This window comes from Muscardinus avellanarius (assembly GCF_963383645.1).
Source record: "Muscardinus avellanarius genome assembly, chromosome: 12".
Lineage (NCBI taxonomy): Eukaryota > Metazoa > Chordata > Mammalia > Rodentia > Gliridae > Muscardinus > Muscardinus avellanarius.
Genome location: NC_137798.1, coordinates 92,673,100 through 92,683,243, shown reverse-complemented (window position 1 = coordinate 92,683,243; position 10,144 = coordinate 92,673,100). Strand labels below are relative to the sequence as shown.

General features: G+C 42.7%; 1 pseudogene across 1 annotated transcript; it reads left to right on the top strand.

The window, feature by feature from the left end:
* Positions 1-953: 953 nt before the first annotated feature.
* LOC308271331 (prothymosin alpha-like) lies at positions 954-1,284 on the top strand (annotated as a pseudogene). Its single transcript has one exon. The product of its transcript is annotated as a prothymosin alpha-like (transcript).
* The last annotated feature ends 8,860 nt before the right edge of the window (positions 1,285-10,144 follow it).

Sequence of the window (10,144 nt, the reverse complement as noted above, 5' to 3'; positions counted from 1 at the left end):
AAATAAAAATGTAAAAGTAGGTCTGGGAGTATAGACCGGAGGTAGAAGGGCTTCCAGGAACCCCAGTACCACCAAAAAAATAAAAAATAAATAAATAAAATAAAGAATAATATATAGGGCTAGGAGTATAGCTCAGAGACAGAATGCCCTAGGTTCAATCCTCAACTTAACAAGACCTTGTTTCAAGTAAAAAATAAAACAGGGCTGGGGGTATAGTTTAGAGGTTGAATGCCGTTGGGTTCAATCCCCAGTACCAAATATAAGAAGAATACGTAGAAATTTGTAAAGAAGGAAAATGGACTTGGGCACTGTGGGTTGAGAAACTAGAAGAGCTTTTGTGGTCAGCACTGAGGACTAACACAGCTTTACACTTTGGAAACGGGGCCAAATGTAGGAGAGGTGGATCAGGAAAGACGAGCCCATGCCACGCTAACCATGGGGACGTCCTCCTGCAGGACTGAGGAGCTGCTGAGAGGCTCTAATCAAAGGTAAAAGGAAGCCGACGGAGGTGGCGGCATGGTGTTCATGGACGGACCTGCAGCGACCAGGAGGGGAAGGCACTTATCGTCTGGCTGAGGACCTCGTATGGAATCTGCATCAACCAGGTCGTGCCATGGACTTGGCAGCTACTGTGAGGTGAACTGGGGAAGGAAGAAACTCCATTCCGGCAGACTAATTAGGAGTTTAACGTATTCCGAACAACATGTGCCTGGGGTCTAAACAAAGATGGCATAATTAACGACGACAAACGAGGGGACGAAGACATGATCAGGAATCAGTACGACAACAGATTGGACTGGCTGCTCTGAGAAGCCATCTTTGCATTGTTCCCGGTTCGGCGCCCCGCTCGTCGCAGCCAGCTCCGCCGCCGCGGACTCCGGCAGCTTCCTCGCCAGTCTCGGGACTCTCGCCATCTTCCATCCCGCTGCTTCGGATCACCGGCGTGCCCCACCATGTCAGACGCGGCCGTGGACACCAGCTCCGAGATCACCACCAAGGACTTAAAGGAGAAGAAGGAAGTTGTGGAGGAGGCAGAGAACGGGAGAGACCCCCCCTGCTAACGGGAATGCCAATGAGGAAAATGGGGAGCAGGAGGCTGACAATGAGGTAGATGAAGAAGAGGAAGAAGGTGGTGAGGAGGAGGAGGAGGAGGAAGGTGACGGTGAGGAAGAGGATGGAGATGAAGATGAGGAGGCCCAGGTAGCTACATGCAAGCGGGCAGCTGAAGATGATGAGGATGACGATGTCGATACCAAGAAGCAGAAGACTGATGAGGATGACTAGACAGCAAAAAGGAAAAGTTAAACTAAAAAAGGCCGCCGTGACCTATTCACCCTCCACTTCCCGTCTCAGAATCTAAACGTGGTCACTTTCGAGTAGAGAGGCTCGCCCGCCCACCGTGGGCAGTGCCACCCGCAGATGACACCCGCTCTCCACCACCCAACCAAAACCACAACGTGAATTTGCAACAGGGGAGGAAAAGAGAACCAAAACTTCCAAGGCCCTGCTTTTTTTTTTCTTAAAAGTACTTTTAAAAAGGAAAATTTGTTTGTATTTTTTATTTACATTTTATATTTTTGTACATATTGTTAGGGTCAGCCATTTTTAATGATCTCAAATGACCAAACCAACCTTTGGAGCGTTCTCTGTCCTACTTCTGACTTTACTTGTGGTGTGCCCATGTTCATTATAATCTCAAAGGAGAAAAAAAAACCTTGTAAAAATAAAGCAAAAACAACAAAAAACAATCTTATTCCGAGCATTCCAGTAACTTTTTTTGTGTATGTACTAGCTGTACTATAAGTAGTTGGTTTGTATTAGATGGTTAAAAAGGCCAAAGATAAAAGGGTTCTTTTTTTCCCTTTTTTTGTCTATGAAGTTGCTGTTTATTTATTTATTTTTTTGGCCTGTTTGATGTATGTGTGAAACCATGTTGTCCAACAATAAACCGGAATTTTATTTTGCTGAGTTGTTCTAAAAAAAAAAAAAAAAAAAAAACAGATTGGACGTTTGGGCTGAAGGAAAATAAAGACTCCAAGACGGCTTCAAAGTTTAAGAGGAACTCTAGATAATGGGGAGAAACTCCAGTGGAGCAAGGCAAGTGGTCTTGGGGAAGGTGTGTGGTGGCATTTAGAGGCAGAATTAATGAAGGAAACGCTTCCACTGGCATTACGTGCATATGTGAGAATGCCAGTACCAGTCTCAGTATCTTGCATGGGAAGTGGTGGGGAGAGAACTGGGGAAAAGGCCAAGTGCTGTGTGCATGTATGTCACTCTCACTCCAAACTACATTTTGATGTGAGACTATAATGCACCAAAAAAAAAAAAAAAAAAAAAGTTTAAGGCTTTAGAAACTAAGGGGATGGCTGGGATGCTCTCAAATCAGGAGCCATGGTATTGGGGAGATGACCACTGGGTTTTTACACGTAACTTTTCAAGGTGAGAAACCCAAGGCGCCGAGTCTCAATGTGCTGACGTCTTCAGGAAGCACAGTCCAACGGCACGGTAAGTACAAGGAGGCCCAGCTCACGTTTGGTCTCTCTAAAGTTACGGAGAAAGATCCAACATGGAGGTGGCCTTGATGGTGCACGTGTGTCACCCTCCTTTTTCCTCTGGCCTTCCTTTCCCTGTTTCCCATGACTACTCTCTCATGGCCACTCCTCCCTTTCATGCTCCATTTTCTTCTTTTTTTTTCTTTTTTTTTATTGGTGCACTGTATTCATACATCATAGTGGGATACAAACTTTTGTAGACATACATGCACACATCACCCAGTCAGCCCCCACCCGATCCCCACCCCATTCCCTCCCCATCCCTCCCTCCCCTGCTTGGCTTAGTGGTTGACATCTAGTATTATAGCAATTTATTCAAAATTAAAAATGATAATCTCACATAACAGTTTCATTTGTCTGATACCAAGCTTTTGATGACTTAAAGATAACATTTCAATATTTCTTTTTACTTTCTTTCTTACCAGAGAATATTTTTTTCTATTTTTTTTAGGTGAAACTATCATATATTTATATATTTATTTTTCAGAAAAAAAATCTATCCTAATATGCAATATGGACTCTAGATACCCAAAACGATCTTGAAATAGAACAAAGCTAGAAGATATATATTTTCTGATTTCAAACCATATAAAGCTACAATAATTGAAACAGTGTAGTACTATTCTAAAGGCAGATATATAAACCATTGGAGTTAAATAAAAGCCTAGAGCTAAATTCTTCCCTATATTGTCAAGTTATTTTTGACAAGGTTTCCACGAACATTTGGTGGTAGAAATAATAATCTTTTAACTAAATATTGTTGAAACATAATAATTACATGGAAAAGAATAAAGTTGGACCCTTACCTAATCCCATATACAAATATTAACTCAAAATAGATAAAAGACCTAAAATATAAATCTTAAGACTATAAACTTTTAGAAGAAAATCTGGGTCATAAAACCTCACAACACTGAAATTGGCAGTGATTTCTTGGATATGATTTCAATGGCACAGGCAACAGAAGAGTATACAAACTCCCTAAAAAATAAAAAAAATATATTGTATATCCAAAGACAATGTAAAGAGAGTTAAAAGCTACTAATAGAATGGGATAAAATATGTCCAAATGCTATATCTGAAGGTATATTAATATTCCAACTAGAAATCCTAAAAATTAACAACAATAAAGGCAAACGATACCATTTAGAGATAGGTAAAAGACTAACATAAGTAATGAATCTCCACAGATAACCAATCTTAGTTGACTGTTGGATGGAAACTCTTGTTTCTCTGGTTCTAGTGTGTGTTACCTATTTCTTCTTTGTAGTTAATCTCTTTGAGTATTTTCTCTAGTGCTGGTTTTGAAGACAAAAATTCCTTCAGTTTCTGTTTGTCATGGAAGCTTCTTATTTCTCCATCTAATTTGATAGAAAGTTTTGCTGGGTAGGAAATTTTTGGCTGGAAGTTGTTTTCTTTCAGAATTGGGAATATGTTACTCCAAGCCCTTCTGGCTCTCATGACTTGGTTTGGGAAGTCTGGAGTGATTCTAATTGGTTTGCCTCTGAATGTCACTTGGCCCTTTGTTTTTGTTGCCTTTAAGATTCTCTGCTTGGCTTCCACATTGGTCATTTTGACAATTATGTGGCGTGGGAATCCTCTTCTCTGATCCTGTCTAAAGGGAGTTCTATAAGTTTCCTGGACCTGTGTATCAACCTCTTGCTCTATGTTTGGAAATTTTTCTGCTATTACTTCCTTGAAGAGATTGTTGATCCCTTTGGTTTCACTTTCTTTTCCCTCCTCTATTCCAATTATTCTTAGGTTAGCTCTCTTAAAATGGGCCCATATTTCTTCAATATCAGATTCCTGCTGTCGGATATTTTTTCCTCGATTAGAAACTATGCGTTCATTTTTGGAATGATCATCTTCTAAGAGCGAGATTCTGTTCTCCATGTGGTCTAATCGGTTGTTTGTGCTTTGAATTGAGGCCTTTACTTCATTAATTGCATCCTTTATCTCTTTTTGGCTCTCTCTGAGTTCTTTTCGAAGCACCTCTATTATTTCTACAGTTATTTTCCTGATTTGATCTTCTAGAAATCTCTGATTTTCTGTTTTATCGGGTTCTGATGTTGTGGGGTTGTGGGCATTCATTGCTCCAGTATTATTCCTCTTTCCCATGATTTCGGAAGTTTGTGTCTTCTCTGGGTTCTTCCCTTGAGTCACTATGACTTCACTTAAGGTGTTCTGGATATCAAGTCAGTAGTATCTCAGACCCCACTACTCCTTTACTGGGTTGTATCACAGAGTCTCCGACCCAGAGAGTCGATAGAGGCTGCTTAAGACTGTGGGGTGGTGCCAGGTTGCACGTTCTCCTATGGTGTGATATCTCTGCCACCGCCACTCCCCCACTGGGTCAAGTTCCAGGGAGTACAGTACTGGGATTTCTCCTCTGTGGCCCGCAATTTGACTTACTGTTCTTGAGTACGCAGATGTAGCTGTACTGGATTCGGTGAATTTTCTGCTGCTGCTGCTGCTGCTGGTGGCAATATGGCGCCTCTGCTACGCCCTCGGCCGTGAGGCTGGTGTATTTCTTCTTGGTTTTGATTTCCACTCTGAATCCCTGCGGCGTGTGCTGAGCTCAGCCACTGGGAGCTTTAGATTTTACCTGCAGCGAGAAATCCTGCCTGGCTGTTCCGCAGCAGCTCACCTCGGCTTGCTGTAGCCGTCCGGTGAATTTGCTGTTGCTGCCGGCAGTATGGCGCTGTTGCCGCATCCTCAGGCGTGAGGCCGGTTATCTCCTCTGTGGCTCTGAGCTCTGTTCTCAGTCTGCTTTCTCTCTGGAGCCTGGTGATTTTTTTGTTTCTCTGGTGATGGTGTTTTCTGGCTATGAAAGGCGCTGATTTTGTGGTAAGGGAGATTGGTTGTTAGCGGGGCTCTTAAGCCCCACTTTTCTCGGTCTCCATCTTCCCGGAAGTCTCCCATTTTCTTCTTCTTTATCCTCTCTCCCTTCCTCCCTTATTCAGATCGATGCAGGCTCTTTCCCAAAAAGAAAGATCCCTCCCCTTCATAAGGGAGGAGGAAGCACTTAGCATCTCCTCTTCAGAAGGAAGGAGTCTTTCTGATAATTCTAATTAGCAGGCTAGGAATTGGAGGAAGCCTGCCAACCTACTCATTCATTCAGCTGTTTATTGAACACCTATTATATGGGGGGCATACAGAAGTCTGTATGCTTGGGATATAGAAATGAAACAAACAGAAACTCTTTTATCCTGTTGTGTGTGTGTGTGTGTGTGTGTGTGTGTGTGTGTGTGTGTGTGTGTAGGTGAGAGAGAGAGAATGTACAAGAATCTGAGACAGCAGCTAGACATTCAATACAACTACAATTCAGACTGTTAAAAATGACAATATGACCATTTTTAGCCATGCATGGTGGTGCACGGTTGTAATTTTAGCATTTGGAAGGCTAAGACAGGAGAATCGTATCGTGGTTCAAGGACAGCCTCAGCTACTTAGTGAGGCCCTTTGCAACCCAGTGAGACCCTGTTTCAAAAATAAAGAATAAAATAGGGCTAGGAGTGTAGCTCGGAGATAGAATGCCCCTGGGTTTCATCACCAGTACCGCAAAAAAAAAAAAAAAAAAAAAGACAATTTTTGAGCCAGTCATGGTGGTACATGCTTACAATCCCAGTACTTTGGAGGCTAAAAGAGGAGAATCACAGATTTGAGGCCAGCCTCATCAACTTGGAGAGACTTGTGCAATTTATTAAGATCCTGTTCCAAAATAAAAGAGGGTTTGGAGGTACAATGCCCTTGGGTTCAATTCCAAGTACCCCACCAGCCCCCAAAAAACATTTATTTTAGAAGTTTGAGAGCAATTTATTGTAAGAAGTAGCTATGTTCTTGAGCTAGATAACTTGAGGCTTAGTACTTGCTTCATTCACTCAACCCTTCAATCATTCATTTTAATCTATTTTCACCACATGTGTATTGAGCACCAACTGTGTGCCCAACAGTGCACTAGGCAATGAGAACACAGCAAGGAACAAACCACTACATATTTTTTTGATTATACATATGACAGGTCTATAAAAAACATAGGGCAAGATGAGAATAGGATAGCAGGGTTTAGCCTCGCAGGAGGTTCAACTTGGGCATATTTTCTTGGCGATGCTGGGGTGAGACCCAGGGCCTTACACATGCTAGGTAAGCACTCTAATTCTGAATTAATCCCCCATTCCAACCTGGGCTTTTCTGTATGAGTCATAGAAGGACTTGGTGGGGAGGGAGACATGGGCAGGTTCCGGTAAGTGAGAATAACATATACTAAGGTCCAAGTCACTTCATACTAAAACCTGGACTTTTATTCTCATTCTTCTCTTCTCTTCCCTTCTTCTTCTTCTTTTTCTTTTTCTTCTTCTTCTTCTTCTTCTTCTTCTTCTTCTTCTTCTTCTTCTTTCTCTCTCTCTCTCTATCTCTATCTGTGTGTGTGTGTGTGTGTGTGTGTGTGTGTGTGTGTGTTGCTAGGGATTGAACCCAGGGATATTCTACCTCTGAGTTAGACACCCAGCCTTATTTTATTTTCAAATTTTTTATTGGTGCATTATATTCATACATCTTATTAGGGTAAAAAACTTGTGTGTAGATACATGTGCAAATCACTGTTTAACCTCTACTCAATTCCCACCCCATTCCCTCCCCATCCCTCCTTCCCTTGCTTGGCTTAGTGGTTGACTTTGATATGTTTAAGTACATTGTGCTTATTTTATTTTGAAACAGAGTCTCACTAACTTTCTGAGGGCCTCACTAAGTTTCTGAGACTGGCTCTGAATCTGCAATTATCCTGTTTCCACTGTGCTGGTATTGGAAAATTGCTTTGGTATTAATTTCCAAAATGTAAAAAGTAGTCAGGGCCTGGGTGCTGTGCAGGCACTCAGGCATGGAGGGGCGGCAGCTGTTACAATGCAGAGTTCCCCTCTCTCTTTGCCCTTAGTTCTAATGATTAACCTATAATAAAAGCCTCAGAGTCAATTGAAGCCTTTAGCCCCTAAAACTATATAGAGGCAATCAGTGCCTCTGTTTACCTCCTCTCCTCTGTGACCTGGCCTGAGCATAGGAAAGGTAAACTCCCTGTGCTGCTTCAAAGCACCCATAGTTGATGAGCAACCAATACTGCCAAATACAATAGAGGCAAGGGCCAGGTAGATTCTTGGCCCCTGCACTTAGTAAGTGCGCTGTCCGGAGACAAAGAGGCACCACCTGCTTAAGAAATAGGTTACTAGCCCATTGCCTTGGTAACGCTGATAAGAAAGATACCGATACTAAATTTACTTAAAGGTTGGGGTCCCGAAAAGAGGCCAGAGTTCCATTTTCGGGCTTTCTAGCATGCATGCCAGCATGCTGCTCTTCCTTTTCTTCTCTATTTCCTACTGATTTTGTAATAAAGACTTGTTAAAGCTGCACCAAACTGCCTATTAGTTTTAATTTTTTTATTCAACAAACCTTAGTTGAATAAGAAAAAGAATCCCCATCATTTAAACCATAACATCCACCACCCAAATAACTGAGATTACAGGTGCATGCTACCATGCCCTGCAGAACCTGGACTTTTAGAGCCACACACTTAATATGGAGGTAATAGTATCATCCTAAAAAATGACTGAAGGTAAATGTAAGTCAGCTTCATGTCACTGTGCCCCAAATATCTAACAAGAACAACTTAGAGGAGGAAATGTTTGACTCAAGGTTTCAGAGCTCAGTGTACGGCCATCTAGCTCTACAGAGGTGAGGCATAGCATCATGGTAGAGAAAAGCTACTCAGCTCATGGCAGCATGGCAGCTGGGGTACAGAGAGAGACAGAGAGAAAGAGAGGGAGAGAAATGGAGCATAGAAAGGTTCAGAGAGAAGATTAAACCCTTCCAGGGCATGTACCCCGTGACCTACCATCTCCCAGGAGTCTACCCAGCTACCCAGCGTCAATGGACTTATCTACCAATGAGGTCAGAGTCCTCATGACCCAGTGGCTCCCCACAAACCCACCTCTGAGCACATGAGACTTTGGGGCCATTCCAGATCCAAACCATGGCAGTAAATGAGCCAAGCTCCTGAAGCAAATATTCACCGTGACCGCCCATTATCTAAACGTCTCTTTTACCTGGGGGCATCTTAAGTCAGGTGGACCAAAGTAGCCGTCTACCACTAAGGAAGCCAGAGGAAAATGAAAGAGCCCCTGGACCTGTGAGCCAGCTGGGCCGATCACACGCTGTTGCCCAATCTTCTGGTCTGGAGGTGAAGAAACAAGAGTGAAGGAATGGAGAGGTTATTTGTGATGGCTTCAGAGAGGGCACGAGTCTGGTGGCACAACAAAGCCCAAGGGCACTAACCAGGAGCAGCAGGAACAGGACAGCAGTGCTGGCTGATGCCGGAGCAGCACCCTGGGCTCTGTGGTGCTCCTGCCGTGTGGCCTTGGCTCTCCCTTCCCCCAGGCCCCGGCTTCTGCCTGCCCCTTCAGCCTGGAATCCAGCCCGTTTCTCATATCGTCTCAGTACATGCACTTTCCACCCAAGCAAGCCAGGCCTGGTTTCTATGGTTTGTACCCAGAATCTCTCATCTCAGTACCTAGTAAATTCAAGACATTGAAATACAAAGTTCCCAACAACAACAACGACAAAAGAAAATCTGATTTTTAACTTTTAGTGGAAGAATTTTAAATCATAGAAATAAAAAGGTAATCTTTTGCTGGGTATGGTGGGTACATATTTGCAATCCCAGTACTTGGAAAGCTGAGACAGGAAGATCTCCGGTTTATGGACAGTCTCAACAATGTAGTGAAACCCTATTTCAAAATATAAAATAAAATAGGGAAGCCAGACATGGTGGTGAACACTTGTAATGCCAGTACTTAGGAGGTAAGACAGGAAGATCACAGGTTTGTGGTCAGTCTCAGCTACTAGTGAGGCCCTGTGCAACTTAGTGAGACCCTGTTTCAAAAATAAAGAATAAAAAATATTAGGGCTGAGGATTTAGCTTGGAGGTAGAATGCCCCTGGGTTCCATTCCCAGTACTGCAAAATAATAATAATAATAATAATAATAATAATAATAATAATAATAAATAAAATAAAGGGCTGAGGTTTAGCTCAAAAGTAGAATGTCCCTGGGTTCAATCCCCAGTGTCACACACACACACACACACACACACACACACACACACACACACACAAGATTTTTTTCCAAGTATGGAGTAACTATAACTTTAAATAGCTCCCAGAGAGAGATGCCTGTATTTAAACTGAATATTAATAAAAAGCAGCTGGAAAAAGACTAAGATACCAGTGCCTCCCATCTCCCGCCCTCCTCCATTACTCTCTTTATTCCTGTAGTTTAAACTAGAGAACAACAGCCACATCACTGTGTGGCATGGATGCTGATACATGCTCATCCTAAGAGGTCCCCAGAGAAAAGCTCAGCTGATAGGCAGCCATCAGGAGACAAATGGCTACAGAAGTTGGAGGTAAAACTCTTTAGGGAAGAGGGGGGCAGCATGTCCGCCCGGATTTAATAAAGTTTAGATTATCTGAATCTAATTGTGAGGCCATTTGCAAAATCGAGTTACTGGATGGCATTTTAAAAAATGACTCATGTTACCAGGGAGT